The 17,422-nt window shown below is 43.6% G+C and overlaps 1 protein-coding gene across 4 annotated transcripts in view; it reads left to right on the top strand.

The window, feature by feature from the left end:
- LOC120977073 (heterogeneous nuclear ribonucleoprotein H-like) overlaps positions 1-15,589 on the top strand; it is a 68,050-nt gene extending 52,461 nt beyond the window's left edge. For 2 of the 4 annotated variants that reach the window (XM_040404859.1, XM_040404843.1), the window contains exon 12: positions 15,494-15,589. The gene's annotated coding sequence lies outside the window, so the exon portion shown is untranslated. Of the gene's footprint in view, positions 1-10,043; positions 10,550-15,493 lie in introns of those variants that run through there. The other 2 variants (XM_040404851.1, XM_040404835.1) reach the window with 1 other exon arrangement.
- The last annotated feature ends 1,833 nt before the right edge of the window (positions 15,590-17,422 follow it).

Here is a 17,422-nt window from a genome sequence, read left to right as displayed (position 1 = left end):
ATCGGCCGATATTCATGATTTTTCAAAGGTATCTGCATCTAAACTTGCCGATAATGCGTCCAGCGTTGCTCGCTTATTAAACTTGCCGCGTGCCATGTTCAGTGGTCAGTCAGTGGAGAAGAGGAGACAGAGGGAATCCCTCTCTCCTATGACGCGGCCACCGCAGAGCCCAATAAAATGAGGGCTCTGAAGCTGCCCGCACAACTGCCACTAATGCGTTTCTGGCCAATATTAAAGCAGAAGGAGGGACAGGGGAGGGTTTACTGCTGCGCCGTCTCGGCTACTGTGCTCGGCGAACGGCAGCAGCCTCCTCCTGAGTGTCTTCCCCAGACTCAAGCAGCCAGCATAGCAGGTGCCTGGCTACTGTGCCACCAATGATCATTTTAATACAAATACATGAGGCGGGTGCCTGCTGTACCCGCCTCCTGTATCTGTAGTAAAGGTTAATTATCATTGGTGGCACAGTGCGCCCCCCCCTTCCTCGTATTAAAGTCATTGGTGGCAGTGGCCACAGGGTCCGGGGTGGACAACCTAAGTAATTTCATTGGTGGCAGTGACAGTTCTGATCGGAGCCCCAGTCACGGGGCTCTGATCAGTTACCATGGCAGCAAGGACTCTACTGAAGCCCTGGCTGCCATGGTGAGCTCCCTGCTACTGTGTGTACTATGCACAGGGCAGCAGGGACAGTGCAAGATCCTATTCACACTAATAGAGCTCTATTAGGGTGAATAGGGAATATTGGTTTAAGTTATCGGCTATCGGTATCTGTATCAGCTCTAAGAAATCAATATCTGTCGATCCCTAGTTCGGATTACGGTGGATGTTGTTTGTAATGCATTGGCTTATTGGAGGGCACGTGTAGGGTAGACAAGGGAGGAGATACTGCAATTTGTGGTTGAGAATGAGGACTTTAAATTGAATCCTATAGTACATGGGCAACCAGTGCAATGACTGGCACAGGGTGGAGGCATCGGAGTAGCAGTCAGATGGGTGAGCCTGGCTGCTGTGTTCAGGATAGATTGGAGAGGGGAAGGTCTGGCGAGGGGAGACTAATTAGTAACGTATTACAGTAATCAAAATGGGCCTGGATCATATAGATAGGAATCAATTGTTGAATGAATGTGGAGCAAGTGACCAGGAAATCAGGTTTACTATCACGAAGAGTGTGATTAATTGGGGGTCTTCAGCTCTACTCCCCTACATGGGGGGGGGAAATCCCTTGCTCAGGCAGGTTCTTTAGACCTTAGGCTGAAGAGGTTTCTCTGCATAAGAAGCTGTAATTTTGGGCTAGATAACACGGCGCTCATGTCAGCAAATTAAACTCCTTTCTCTCCCTAGTGAGTTAAATGTTGCAATTATTTAGCCACATAATATCTATCACTAGTAAGCAATGGGGGGGCTAGTTGGTGCCTTAAAGTGTTGCACACAGAGCTTTTTGACACACTAATATTTGCTAGGAATCACATTGGCGAAACAGCATTCCATCATTGGTGGCAATAAAAGGACCCTAGCCAGATATATTTGGATCTGCTCACCTATCTTTTCACCTGCACAATATCCTTTTTATATATATATATATATATATAGATAGACAGAGATATAGATATAGATATATATAATATAGATATATCAATCATACGGGGATTTTATAATTTTAAGTTCACAAGCGTGGCATAATTGTATTTTTGATTGATGAAGGTTAAATTTTTAGTGGATACCTAATGAACTTTTCTTCTTTTTTTTCTTCTGAACGGATCCAAAGTTTGCATTATATGAGCGGATCCGTCTGGGCAGACCCCAGACAGATCCGCTCTGACCGCTAGTGTGAAAGTAGCCTAAGGCTGAAAAAAGACATCTGTCCATGTAGTTCAGCCTGTTATCCTGCAAGTTGATCCAGAGGAAGGCCAAAAAAAAACTGAGGTAGTAGCCAATTCTTCCCAACTCCAATCAGGCAATCCGAATAACTCCCAGGATCAACGACCCATCTCTAGTAGCTATAGCCTGTAATTGGGGATGAGCGAATCGACTTCAGATGAAACATCCGAAGTCAAGTCACATAAAAAATCATTCTAATACTGTACAGAGCATGTATGCACGTACAGTATTAGAATGTACTGGCTTCGATGAGCCGAAGTTATTGCTTCGCGAAGTCTTGCAGACTTTGCGCAATAACTTCATAAATTTGTACTGTAAAAAACAATTTCCTTTACCGTATAGAATCCTCTTCTATGTTTGTGTACAAACCTTCTTTCCTCCAGACGCAGAGGATGTCCCCTCGTCATAGTCCTGGGGATAAATAAATGATGGGAGAGATCTCTGTACTGACCTTTGATATATTTATACATAGTAATTAGATCTCCCCTCAGTTGCCTTTTTTTCTAAAGTGAATAACCCTAATGTTGATGATCTTTCAGGGTAATGTAGTCCACCCATTCCAGTTATTACTTTAGTTGCCCTCCTCTGGACCCTCTCCAGCTCTGCTGTGTCTGCCTTGTTCACAGGAGCCCAGAACTGTACACAGTACTCCATGTGTGGTCTGACTAATGATTTGTAAAGTGGTGAGACTATGTTCTCATCACGGGCATCTATGCCCCTTTTGACGCAACCCATTATCTTATTGGCCTTGGCAGCAGCTGCCTGACACTGGTTTCTAAAGCTTAGTTTGCTGTTCACTAAAATTCCCAGGTCCTTTTCCATGTCAGTGTTTTACCATTTAGTATATACTGGTGACATGTAAGGTTATGCACATGGGAAGGAATAATACATTTGGTGTTGAACCTTATCTGCCACTTCTCTGCCCAAGCCTCCAATGTATCCAGATCCATCTGTAGCTGTATACTGTCCTCTTCCGTGTTATTACTTTACACAGTTTATTGTCATCTGCAAAAATTGATATTTTACTATGCAAGCCTTCTACAAGATCATTAATAAATATATTGAAGAGAATAGTAGATTTTTAGTGGGAGGCAAAGTGATAAAAAAAAAAAAAAATTATGTCTTTATTTTTCCCCATAAAGCCATTCGCCGTATGGGATAAATGGTTAGATTTTAATAGTACAGGTGTTTTTCCACACAACGATGCCCATGGTGGTGTTTTTTTTTTATTTATTATTGGTTATGTAGGTTTTTAATTTTGGGGAGAGAAGTGATTTGAACTTTTTATATTTTAATATTTTTAAAAGCCCGACTGATTGGGGAACTTATTATATCTCTGATATTTCAGGAATATACCAATAGGTGGCAGCATTGTATTGGTATAGTGCAAGTTATGTTTTCAATTATGGCCATTTAGCCTTTAATGAACTCAATGGGCAATCTAATGATTGCCAGTTATTGTCACCCAAGGTGACAAAGTAAAAAAAAAAGTTTTTACAAATGTAGTCGATCCGGAGTCTGTCACGATTTGAAACCCTGCACTATGTGATGGCAACAGTGCATTCCTTTCTTTTTATTTATCACAGACAAAGTGCACCAGGCCCTATGGCAGAATTGCATAAACCAGCTATGGAATCAGTTTCATCTGCTAGTATAAAGAGACATAAAGCCCATCATTACTTGGCATTCTGTGTGTGGCTGAGCACACTGCGGCTGTCCACCATCATTGCCCTCTCTTCTCCACTTACCCCTTACATGGGGGGGCACAAGGCACCCTCAGCACATGGCGCAGTGTACGCAGAACGATCACCTCCATGCGCCGCATGACTGAAAAACTCGTCTTCTTTAGCTGCCCCTTGTCTATGGAGCAGTCGGCAGTGAGCGCACTCCCCGTTTTCATAACTAAAAAGCAAGCTGCTGTGTTCAGCGTGGGAGAAGTGGGGTGTGAGATGAGCAGCTAATGGTACGGGAGCACGCTGATACTGACAAATCAGCAGCCTCCTCACTAATAGAGCTCTGTACTGTACAGAGCTCTGTTATTGGATTGCTGTGTGTCTGCTGGATGCAAGACCATGTAGTCTTGTCGCCATTTTGCAATTCTAAGTCGCATTGGTGACCATTTTGGTCACCATCTGGAGCCCTGAAATTAGAATACTATACGTCATTGCGATGGGCATGACTTGGCATTTAACCGCTTCACGTCCGCCCATAGGATATAAACGTCCTATGGGTGGACGTCTATTTCTGAACGGACGTTCCAGAACGTCTTTTCAGAAATAGCAGCTGCACGCTAATCGTGCAGCTGCTGATCGGGTTGCCCGCTGTCAGTGACAGCAGGGCAACCCTAAGACAAGGCAGGGACAGTGCCCAGGTGTCCCTGCCTTCTAGATCGCTGCAGACACAGCGTTCACCGATCGCTGTGTCTGCAGAGAAGGAAGCGCTGTGCGCTTCCTGTTCCGGCCCGGCGGTCATGTGACCGCCGTGATCGGAGTGTGCAGGAGCTGTGTGAGGTCTCTCGGAGACCTCGATCAGCCCTGCTCTGAGGCTGTACAGCGCTGGATTGCTGCTGTACAGCCTCTCTAGGGGTGTATTTGTCCTGTAACTGGGGCTACTATGTCAGCCCCAGTTACAGGAGAAATCAACAGTGGAAAAAAAAAAAAAAGTGAAGCAAATGTCCCCCAGAGGTCTTGTATGACCTTTATGGGGGACGAAAAGTGTAAAATAAAATAAAAAAATAAAGGGTTGAAAAAATAAAATAAAAAAAGTTTCACATGTAAAAAAAAAAAAAAGTTCCCAAGTAAGGAATAAAAAAAAAAATTTAAAAATAGAAAAAATAAAATAGACATATTTGGTATTGCCGCGTCCGTAAAAAACAGCTCTATAAAAATATCACATGACCTAACCCCTCGGGTGAACACCGTAAAAAAAAAAAAAACTGTCAAAACAAGCAATTTTTGTCACCTTGCATCACAAAAGGTGCAACACCAAGTGATCAAAAACGCGTATGTCCTACAAAATAGTACCAATAAAACAGTCACCTCATCCCGCAAAAAATGATCCCCTACATAAGAAAATCTCTCAAAAAATAAAAAAACTATAGCTCTCAGAACATGGACACATTAAAACATAATTTTTTTGTTTCAAAAATGCTATTATTGTGTAAAACTTTAATAAATGAGAAAAAGTATACATATTAGGTATCGCCACGTCCGTAACAATCTGCTCTATAAAAATGTCACTTGACTGAACCCCTCAGGTGAACGCTGTAAAAATAAATAAATAGAAACTGTGCTAAAACAACCAATTTTTTGGTCACCTTGCCCCATAAAGTGTTATAATGAATGATCAAAAAATCATATGTACCCAAAAATAGTACTAATAAAATTGGCACCTTATCCCCTAGTTTCCAAAATGGGGTCACTTCTTGGGAGTTTCTACTGTAAGGGTGCATCAGGGGGCTTCAAATGGGACATGGCATCTAAAAACCATGTGGAGTTCCTTTTCTTCTGCGCCCTGCCGTGTGCCCATACAGCAGTTTATGACCACATGTGGGGTGTTTCTGTAAACCGCAGAATCTGGGTAATAAATATTGAGTTTTGTTTGGCTGTTAACCATCGATGTGTTAAAGAAAAAAATTGATTAAAATGGAAAATCTGCCAAAAAAGTGAAATTTAAAAATTTGATCTCCATTTTCCTTTAATTCTTGTGGAACGCCTAAAGGGTTAACAAAGTTTGTAAAATCGGTTTTGAATACCTTGAGGGGTGTAGTTTCTACAATGGGGTCATTTATGGGGGTATCCACTGTAGGCCCCACAAAGTGACTTCAGACCTGAACTGGTCCTTAAAAAGTGGGCTTTGGCAATTTTCTTAAAAATTTGAAGAATTGCTTCTAAACTTCTAAGCCTTCTAACGTCCTAAAAAAATAAAATGACATTTCCAAAATGATGCCAACATAAAGTAGACATATGGGGAATGTTAAATAATAAATATTTTATGAGGTATCACTTTGTTTTAAAAGCAGAGAAATTGAAATTTAGAAAATTGCGAATTTTTCAAATTTTTGGGTAAATTTTTTTTTTTTTTCACAAATAAAGGTGAAATATTTTGACTCAAATTTATGACTATCATGAAGTACAATGTGTCATGAGAAAACAATCTCTGAATGACTTGGATAAATAAAGGCGTTCCAAAGTTATTACCACATAAAGTGAGATATGTCAGTTTTGCAAAATTTGGCCTGGTCAGGAAGGGGGCAAATGGCCCAGATGGAAGGTGGTTAACTAGTATTGAATTTGTTTCCAGTCTGCATGTTTACTATGGTTCAATTGGATTCTGTTACTGAATTATAGCTGTTCTTTCTGGGCCCTATTTGTTTACTATTTGATATATTGTATCCGGCTGGACACAAGCTCTGAGTGTTTCTTAAAGGGGTTATCCAAGACTATTAAATGTCCCCCATAAGCCCGGGCCCCTCACACTGAATATACTTACCTGGCCCCCCGTTCCTGGTCCCCACACCGCCTCTGCTGCTTCTTCCCGTGTGCGGATGAACATTCGGGGGGAGGGCGAATAGGGGGAAGCAGCCAATGGCAGACTGGTGACGATTGGTTGACTCTAAGGAGGCTCACCACCCCCCCACCCCACCCCCTACTCGGACATACCTCCATTTTCACCCAGGCAGCCCCCCTGACTTGAGCATCAGAGCAGTTCATGCTCCTATCCTCTCCTTTGCCCTGCGCTAAATCTCAAAGGGCAAAGGCATTTTCAAGAGTTCCGGTGACGTACTGGGCTCTCCATGGGGCCTCTTACTTCATCCAGTGTACTGGCCGATATCCCGCCGGCGCATGCGCACTGTGATGACCATTGTGGGCAGCAGCATCATTCCATGCAGTGCGCATGCGCGGGCGGGATATCTGCCAGTACACTGGATGATGTAAGAGGCTTACAGGGCGGGCCAACAGGCTGGGGAGGGGTTATGTGAGAAAAAGCCAGAGCAGCCTGGGCACTTGTGAGCCCTCATTTACATATGAATAAAACTCAGTTTTTGCCCCTAGTGAACATTCAAACAAAAAGACAAAGGTACCATTTGATCTATAGTTATGCTATAGTGCTATTTAAGTGGTCTAGAAGGGCAAATTGTGGTGACAGACTCCCTTTAAATCAAGCCTTAGGCCTCTTTCACACGGCCGTTTTTTTTTCCCGTTTACTGGCCGTTTTTTGCGGTCCGTATACGGTCCGTATACGGAACCATTGATTTCAATGGGTCCGCAAAAAAAACGGAATGTACTCCGTATGCATTCCGTTTCCGTTTTTCCGTTCCGTTTTAACATAGAACATGTCCTATATTTGGCCGCAAATCACGTTCCGTGGCTCCATTAAAGTCTATGGGTCCGCAAAAAAACGGAATGCATACGGAAGTGCATCCGTATGTCTTCCGTATCCGTTCCGTTTTTTGCGGATCCATCTATTGAAAATGTTATGCCCAGCCCATTTTTTTCTATGAAATTACTGTATACTGTATTTGCCATACGGAAAAACGGAACGGAAAAACGGAACGGAAACGGAAACACAACGGAAACAAAAAACGGAACAACGGATCCGTTTAAAACGGACCGCAAAACACTGAAAAAGACATACGGTCGTGTGCAATAGGCCTTACTGACTAGTGATTTAAATCGTGATTTAAATCAGTTTGATTTAAATCAAATCCACCCTGGTCACTGGCACTGATCTGCTGGCTTTAGCGCTAAAGCACACCCATCAGAGCCGGTGACATCACACTGCAGTGTGTTATTGTAAACAAATAAGCCCGTGCTCTGCGATCAAGCGCAGGGCAAGGGAGCGCATCGGAGCAGGAGATGCTCCGATGCGAACATCAGGGGTGGTGTCTGGGTGAAAATAAGGGTGTGTCCGGGTTCCGCTCTGAACCCGGACAACCCCTTTTAATAGTGATTTTAATAAAAGTTGTTTCCAGGTGGCACCTTTTTAATTGGCTAGTTTGTTTAGTGCTACTTAAGAACTTGTATATCTGCAAAGATAGTTTGCTACATATTTCCACATGACCTTGGTGTCTGACAGTGTGAAGCTTTTTTCACCAGACATATTGAGTTATCACTTTCATGACCAGAGCAAAATGTCACTTTTTTTTTTTTCACTTTGCAGGGCACATGGGGCTTTCTTGTTAAATAAAAATTACAGTATAAGACGCACCGGCCCATAAGACGCACATAGGTTTTTGAGGAGGAAAAATTACACCTCAGGTCAGACCTCAGCTCACAGCTTCAATCAGATCCCCAATGTTAATAAGACCTCAGATCAGAACCCAATATAAAGACCCCAATCAGACATCAGATGAGATCCCCATGCCTCATATCAGCCCCCAGCCATTTTCTTACATGCTATGTTTTAAAGGATAACTGTCATATTTTCACTCAAAATTCAATTTTCATATGTTGCTGCTGTGGTGATCCGTAATCGCAAAATATTGTTCACATACCACTTGTTTAATAAGATTCCGTCCATAGCAACCGCTCCTCACAAGACTTCTTTCTGACTATATTCTCAAGATGGCCGCCGATGCTCTTATCCTGAGGCTGAGACCTCCCTCCCTAACTACCCAGAATTCATTCGGCTCATCTCAGGAACGCGCAGCCTCTCCCCAACCAATCTGCTTTCTCCAGACTTCAACTTCCTCCTGAGTAGTTGATTCTAATAGCGAATTATTGCAAATATTCTAATCGCGAATTTTTACTGTGAATATCGATATATCTATATGCACTATACCAGTCCGACGGGAGCACGCATGCTGCGTTCGGGACTGCCCACTACTACGTCCTCCGTCTTCTGTATATAGAAGATGGGAGACTGAGGATACATAGCATAGCTGTTTTAGCCGCACCACTGAAATGCCTGGGGGAGGAAAGAACATGCTGCAATTACTAGGTAATTCAATACCTATACAAAAGTATTAACTAAGGTAAACTTGGTCACACCAATCCAATTACATTAAAAAAAAAGTTACCCTTTAAAGTAATTCAATAAATATTTACCCAAAAATTGTCTAATTATCCTCTGCATAGAGATTTCAAATTGTACACAGTACAATGTCACAATAGGCTTAATGCAAAACCCGATTTTCGCTTCCTTAGGTTTAGATTTTGCCTCTGTATGTGGAGGTTAAGAACGGCTCAGGCAAGATGGCCGCCCCATAATCATGCTCACGAAATAGAATAAAAAAATCTACAATCAGAAAATATTAGATTAGAAAAAGGATATGTGCTACTGTCTGATTTTTTTCAAATGGCAGATGAAATTTTGGGTGACACATTTCCTTTTAAAAGATCATATATCAGAGTTCTTGAATGTGTAGATACTCCTTCTGCTGAGTATGAGCACTTCAGGGTGGTTTGGTCATAGTCCCTGCAGGGAAACTTGTCTGCCATCCAGATAAGTAATAATCTGCCGTGCCCAGAATTGATTGATTGGGAGCATCGAGTACTTGAGTACCAGGCCAGCGGCTGATTCTGGGGAGATATTTTGTGATGCACTGTGGTATTTGGTTCTGCCGGAAAGTATTTTGTGCTGCAATAGAGTATTGCTGGCCCCACCTAATTGTGTTGCCCTGTCTTCTGTAAATTTGGTCCTGTCTACAACATGAGGCAACTTTATAATTTTATTTTCCAGGGCCACTAAGTTCCCAGTCTGCCCCTGTGTTCAGTAAACATGGGCTGCATACACAGGGACCAACCATTAGCCCTTTAATTTACATGATGTTGTAGGGATTGGGTTACTTAAAGGGTAAAGTTGTCCAGGATTTTCATATTGATGGTCCTATTCTCAGGATTGAAGTGATTGGGAGCAATGCTGCAGTTATTTACTAAACATTGGATGTTGCTGTGTAGTTCTAATGCCTAAGCTTCAACAAAATTGTTGAACTGCTGTGTCAGAACCTTGCTTTATTTATTTTATGCACTTATATAGCGCTACTATATTCCGCAGCACTTTACAGACCTCATCCAACTGTCCCCAATGGGGCTTACAATATAAGGTCCCTATCAGTATGTCTGATCTGATTATTCTGGAGTATAGGCCATCAAAATCCTGGACAAACCTTTTTAAGACTTAAAAGGATTTTATGTATATAAATAAATATATTTTTTTTGTTCTAGGAAGTCAAAGTGGTTTAAACAACAGTTACTACAGCAGTGGAACACGAGGCTCACTGGGAATGAATGGAATTGCTGGAATGTCTAGCAGCGTGAACATGAGTGCTGCTTGGGGAATATAAGTGTATACTTGACCCTATATTGTAGAGCTGTTTTTTTTTTTTTTTGTTTGTTTTTTTTGTTTTTTTTTGTGGAATTATTTTGTACTTTTGCTTACTATAAGACCATTTTATTAATGTGGTATTTCAGTATTTGGTCTGTCAAAGACGCTGTTAAATATTGTAACTACATGCAGCTGTTTTCTGTTGAAATCTCATCAGCTGTTTTTTATATTGTAATGTATTTGCTTTGACGGTACTTAAAAGAATTGTGCCTGCTATATTCTTTAATGCATATTCAGTTTTTTCCCCTTTTGCATTTTTTTTTTTTTTTTTGTCCCTCCTTCCTTTTTTCAGCTTTGTCATGTGTGTAGATGTTTCTCATCTTTTGACCAATAAATTTGAAAACAAAATTTGTGTGTAGTATTTTGTCACACCTGAGATAAAATCCCTGTCTCCATTTCACTGGTTGTCCTTTTGGATGACCTTTTGGTAGGTACTAAGCACTGAAATGTATTGAGAACACCTCACAAGATCTGTTTTATGAAGATATTTTGATCCATCACAATTTACTGAGCGTTGGTCAGATCCTTGACCTGTTGGTGATTTTGATCTCATTGCTTCTCGATGTATACTGGGGACTTGAGACTGTTCCTCAAGCAATAATACAGGTGCATCAGGATTAATTAGAACATCATCAAAGTTAATATACACTGCTCAAAAAAATAAAGGGAACACAAAAATAACACATCCTAGATCTGAATTAATTAAATATTCTTCTGAAATACTTTGTTTTTTACATAGTTGAATGTGCTAACAAAATCACACAAAAATAAAAAAAAATGGAAATCAAATTTTTCAACCCATGGAGGTCTGGATTTGGAGTCACACTCAAAATTAAAGTGGAAAAACACACTACAGGCTGATCCAACTTTTATGTAATGTCCTTAAAACAAGTCAAAATGAGGCTCAGTAGTGTGTGTGGCCTCCACGTGCCTGTATGACCTCCCTACAACGCCTGTGCATGCTCCTGATGAGGTGGCGGACGTCTCCTGAGGGATCTCCTCCCAGACCTGGACTAAAGCATCTGCCAACTCCTGGACAGTCTGTGGTGCAACGTGACGTTGGTGGATAGAGCGAGACATGATGTCCCAGATGTGCTCAATTGGATTCAGGTCTGGGGAACAGGCGGGCCAGTCCATAGCATCAATGTCTTCGTCTTGCAGGAACTGCTGACACACTCCAGCCACATGAGGTCTAGCATTGTCTTGCATTAGGAGGAACCCAGGGCCAACCGCACCAGCATATGGTCTCACAAGGGGTCTGAGGATCTCATCTCGGTACCTAATGGCAGTCAGGCTACCTCTGGCGAGCACATGGAGGGCTGTGCGGCCCTCCAAAGAAATGCCACCCCACACCATTACTGACCCAATGCCAAACCGGTCATGCTGGAGGATGTTGCAGGCAGCAGAACGTTCTCCACAGCGTCTCCAGACTCTGTCACGTCTGTCACATGTGCTCAGTGTGAACCTGCTTTCATCTGTGAAGAGCACAGGGTGCCAGTGGCGAATTTGCCAATCTTGGTGTTCTCTGGCAAATGCCAAACGTCCTGCACGGTGTTGGGCTGTAAGCACAACCCCCACCTGTGGACGTCGGGCCCTCATATCACCCTCATGGAGTCTGTTTCTGACCGTTTGAGCAGACACATGCACATTTGTGGCCTGCTGGAGGTCATTTTGCAGTGCTCCTTCTGTTCCTCCTTGCACAAAGGCGGAGGTAGCGGTCCTGCTGCTGGGTTGTTGCCCTCCTACGGCCTCCTCCACGTCTCCTGATGTACTGGCCTGTCTCCTGGTAGCGCCTCCATGCTCTGGACACTACACTGACAGACACAGCAAACCTTCTTGCCACAGCTCGCATTGATGTGCCATCCTGGATAAGCTGCACTACCTGAGCCACTTGTGTGGGTTGTAGACTCAGTCTCATGCTACCACTAGAGTGAAAGCACCGCCAGCATTTAAAAGTGACCAAAACATCAGCCAGGAAGCATAGGAACTGAGAAGTGATCTGTGGTCACCACCTGCGGAACCACTCCTTTATTGGGGGTGTCTTGCTAATTGCCTATAATTTCCACCTGTTGTCTATCCCATTTGCACAACAGCATGTGAAATTGCTTGTCACTCAGTGTTGCTTCCTAAGTGGACAGTTTGATTTCACAGAAGTGTGATTGACTTGGAAGTGTGATTGACTTGGAGTTACATTGTGTTGTTTAAAGGGAGTCTGTCACCAGATTTTGACCTAATAGACAGCTTACATAGCGCTCTAGCATAGCGGTCTATGATTCTAATGGTACCTTTTGATGTTTGCTTCTGAAGTTCCCCCAAGGCAAAAACGGACTTTTATTCATATGTAAATTAGGGCTCGCAAATGCCCAGGGCGTTGGAGCCCAGGCTGTTCTGCCTCTTTTCGTCATATCCCCGCCCCAGCCTCTTCCTCTGCCCGCCCCAGCCTCTTCCTCTGCCCGCCCCGCTCTTCCTTTGCGTCCTCCTCTGCAGCGAGATACCGCGCCTGCACTATCCATTGCTTGGCCGGGGCAACGGCGAGAAACAGCGGCGAGGAGGCGGACCAGAGACACCCACAATGGGCATCGCAGTGCGCATGCCCCGGCCAAGCAATGGATAGCGCAGGCGCGGGATCTCGCTGCAGAGGAAGAGGCTGGGGCGGGGATATGACGAAAAGAGGCAGAACAGCCTGGGCTCCAACAAGGTCCATTTTTGCCTTGGGGGAACTTCACAAGCAAACATCAAAGGTACCTTGAATCAAGCCACATATGACCCATAAATGTCAGAAGCGTTACCTGGGCTAAGTAAAAAAATTAAAAGACTAGACAGTGGTCCAAAGTCCTGTTTTCAGATGGAAGTAAATTTTTGCATTTCATTTGGAAATCAAGGTCCTAGAGTCTGGTGGAAGAGTGGAGAGGCACGCAATCAAAGTTGCTTCAGGTCCGGTGTGAAGTTTCCACAGACCGTGATTGTTTGGAGAGCCATGTAATCTGTTTGTGTTGATCCACTGTGTTATATCCAAAATAAGTGCAGCAGTTTACCAGGACGTTTTACAGCATTTCATGCCTCCTGCTGACAAGCTTTATGGAGATGATTTATGAAGTTTTTTTAATGAATAAACTTTGGATTTATGATCCAAAGATCGATTCGCTCAAGCCTAGTACTAAGCAGTGAACCCCAAGTCACGTATAGGCAGTAGAGAAATCTCAGACGGTTTGGTCCAGAGCCACTTCAACCCAATGCCAAAGGTGGGCACGTGGCTTAACAAAATATCTAAAGAGACCTTTAGATGTGGCTTGTATGTTGCCTGCGAGAATATTACACAGGCTAAAATGGCCAATAGCACAGTGATGGTCAAATTTTTCTTATCAGATCTCAGCACTTGCAGATCCACTGGAGTTTAACTTTTGAAGTGTTCTTGCCCATTTTATTTATGTGGTGGGCAAAACTAAACATGAGTTTTGGAAGAGAATCTGGGAACATGTAGGTAACATCACTAATAAAAGGGACACTGGGAGCATGTTAAGAGTAAATGTGGGGGTGGGGGGGTGAGATTAAGTTTGTAGAGATTACCCTAGTTCCCCCTAACCCTAGGGCCGTGTTGTAAGAAATATTAATATAAATAGAAGATTGGCTACTTCTGGCTCCGCTTCCTATCTAGATCTCCCTGTTCCCTTACTATCCTGGAGAGCAAATGTATTTTGGACTATGGCAGCGACAAACTCTGTGCACCGTATATTAAAAACTACTACCTACAAAGAACAGTCTCCTCAGCTCAAGAAATAGTACATTTATTTTAAATAAATATATGTAACATGACATAATTAAAAAGATGAGAAAACCACAAAAAATAAAGGTGCAGTTAACCTGAGGGATGGTAGGATAATACATTGGTACAATGTACATATAATTGCCTGCATCAGAGTAACTGTTGATATTAGAGATGAAGCTGTCCACAAAAATATGTGCACCAAAGGAAATACTGAATACCAGTAATTAAAAGCAAATGCCAGGACATATCATCCCAAGCTTATGTGCAAAAAATTACCCCTATATAACATAGACAATTCACATGAGAGGTGACCGAAATTAAAACTTAATTTATTATAAAGTTACTAAAAAGTATGAGCCCAAGAAATGTATATCAAATGATTCACAAAATTATCTGCAATCGCGCAAGAAAGTGCAGATGGTAATTGGCATACCAAAAATCTAAGGCGTGCCAAAAAGAATAAAGCACAGGGGTCTATAGGATAGTAATATTGGGGAGACAAAGGTGTTGGGTCTATGAGCCTATATCTCCCTAAGTCTAACGCCTAAATCCCCACTCTCAAAGTGTCCGTATCTCTCCCTCTCCAGAGGCGATGGTGACTGGCCAGGTTCGTCAAGATAGCTCAGGAAAGGGGAAGAAGGAAAACAAACAGCTGTAACACATGTCCCGCCGCGTTTCCTTGGCCTACACCAAATCATCAGGGGACCAATATGCCACGTGATGTTATAGCTCCAAAACCAAGATCAAACAACATATTTCCATTTCACCACCATGACTGCACACATGAGATTGACCCCTGACCTCTGTAGGGGCAGGAACAGAGAAGGGTTAAATTGACCCCTCCCACCACCATACACCAGTGTGTTCCTGCCCCTACAGTGGCCAGGACGGAGAAAGTCCTCTGCCAGTCAGGGAGGTGAAAAATATTCTGTCTACCCCTTATTTTTTATTTTACAAAAATACCTGGGAGCTACATCGGAAGCTCGTCGCTTCCCTTGCAGGCACCTCATTCCGGGTACGTCCCCTGATCTCCGGAGGCGCATGCCAAAGATGACAGGGAGACGGGCAGGGTCTCGCTACCTGTTGATCAGGAGCCTGCCCTGCGGCTGCCACGGGCCTATCTCCTACTGAGATCAGCTGGCCGGAACGTCCCATGTGTGCGGGCATCTGACGTCACTTCCGGGTTAAGACACATACCTGGAAGTGACTGAATCTCGGGCGGGGAATTCAAAAAGGACCAGCTTAGGAGACTCCTTGCGAATACCCGACTCCGTTCCGACACAGCCTTATAATGTCGGACCAGGAGCTAAAGCAGCCCAAAGAGCAGGATGCTCCAACGCAAACCGTGAGGGTTCAGTCCTGTGTTGTGGCAGCAGACCCACTTGGGGTCCATGGTGGCATTATAGGGGGGGTTTATTTAATTACTATAGCATGCCTCCCCCTGGGGCTGGCTCCCCACTTTTTCAGTGTATACAACACCTTCTATTGATGTACTATACATTGAATCCTGCATTAATACAGCTGGTCTCTAAGCAAACCTTGAAGAAACCCAGGAAGACTGAGATGCATCCAATGCTGTACTAAACTTCCTGATAATTATACTAAAAAGCTCTGTAAGGAGTGTATTACAAAAATCGTGAGTGGTGAACAGCCGTCTATCATGCAGGAATTCAAGTCTATGATCCAGGAGGAAGTTCGATCTTCATTGGCATCCTTTCGCGAAGAAGCTCTGGCAGCGCCTCCGCCAAGACGTCAAGAATTGATAGATATATCCTCCCCAGACTCTGACGGGTTGGAGGACGAGGCTTCCTCATCTAAAAAAGATGAAGACGAGCATCCCTTATCAGAAGGTGAAATAACGGATGAATCAAAAAAATTCTTCTTTTCCATAGCAGAGATGAATGACCTTCTAAAAGCGGACAGAGACACTATAGGTGTAGAGGATGTCCAAAAACCTCACAGAGTCCAGGAGGAGATGTTTGGGGGTTTAAAATCCAAACGGTTCAGGGTATTCCCCATAAATGAAAATATAAAGGAAATGATTATGGACGAGTGGGCATCCCCTGAGAACAAATTGGGAATTTCCAGGGATTTTAAAAACGGGTTACTATTCGATCCCAATGAATCTAAGGTGTTTGACGAAATACCTAGAATCGACATCCAGGTTGCAAAGGTTAATAAAAAAAAACGCTCTACCTTTCGAAGATTCTTCCCAATTAAAAGATACCATGGAAAGGAAAGCAGATAGCCTCCTGAGGAAATCTCAATACCTTTTTCTGGGGAGTACGTATTTGGCCCTGTCCTGGACACGATCCTAGAAAAAGCTACCAACAAGAAAAAAGGTTTCCCTGAAGAGAAGCCGACAAAAAGAAAATTGCCCTTTTGTCCACAGTTTAATCAGGGAAAGTCCTTTCGTGGAAAGGGAAAAACGGGCCGCTGGAGCTATGCCAAAGGGGGACGGGGGAGAGGATATCTTCTTAACCCCCAAACCAAATCCAGCGACAAACAATGACGCCAGGATAGGGGGAAAACTAAAATTCTTCTACCCGCAGTGGAAATCCGTAACCTGAAATCCCTGGGCTTTAAAGGACGGATACAGGATAGAGTATCCGTAGGAGAATTTGGATCCCAGGGCACGTAAAAAGTTTAAAAAAAGCTAAGGAAGGGCGTAGAATGGCAGAAAACCCCAGCAATAAATATCCAGACCGACGCAAGCGGCACAGAATGGGGAGCAAAGGTCAACACAGACCTCTATCAGGGATCCTGGTCTATGGAGATAGCAATGCGATCCTCGAATTATCGGGAGCTCAGAGCAGTTTGGGAGACCTTAAAAGCGGCCTCGACAAAAATAGAAAACAACCACATAAAGATCTTCTCAGACAATGTGACAACAGTATCCTACCTGAAACATCAAGGGGGTACAAGATCAGTAAAACGTCAGAATCTATCCGCAAAAATATTCTCCTGGGCAGAGGGAAAAGTAAAATCCATCTCGGCCATTCACCTAAAAAGAGAACAAAACTTAATAGCAGATTTTCTGAGCAGGACCACCATAGATCAAGGAGAATGGTCCTTAACCCCTTAAGGACTTAGGGTGTACCGGTACGCCCTATTTCCCGAGTCCTTAAGGACTCAGGGCGTACCGGTACGTCCTAAGTTTAAATCGCGATTGCGGCTCCGCGGGGGATAATCCGAACAGGATGTCCGCTGAAATCATTCAGCAAGCATCCTGTCACAACGCCCGGGGGAGTCATCGGCGATCGCCGCAAACCACAGGTCAATTCAGACCTGCGGTTTGCGGCTTTTACCTGCGGTTGCGGCGAGTGTCGGCGGTGCCATCGGGTCCCCATGCGGCTGTAGGGGGGACCCGATGGCATGAAAGGCCTTCCGGTGACGAGCCTGTGAGATCCAGCCCCCTGGATCTCACAGGCAGGAAGCTGTATGAGTAATACA

Source organism: Bufo bufo, chromosome 1, assembly GCF_905171765.1.
Source record: "Bufo bufo chromosome 1, aBufBuf1.1, whole genome shotgun sequence".
In the NCBI taxonomy this organism is placed as follows: domain Eukaryota; kingdom Metazoa; phylum Chordata; class Amphibia; order Anura; family Bufonidae; genus Bufo; species Bufo bufo.
Note: the sequence above shows the minus strand (reverse complement) of the source record. Positions and strands in the feature narration are given on the sequence as shown.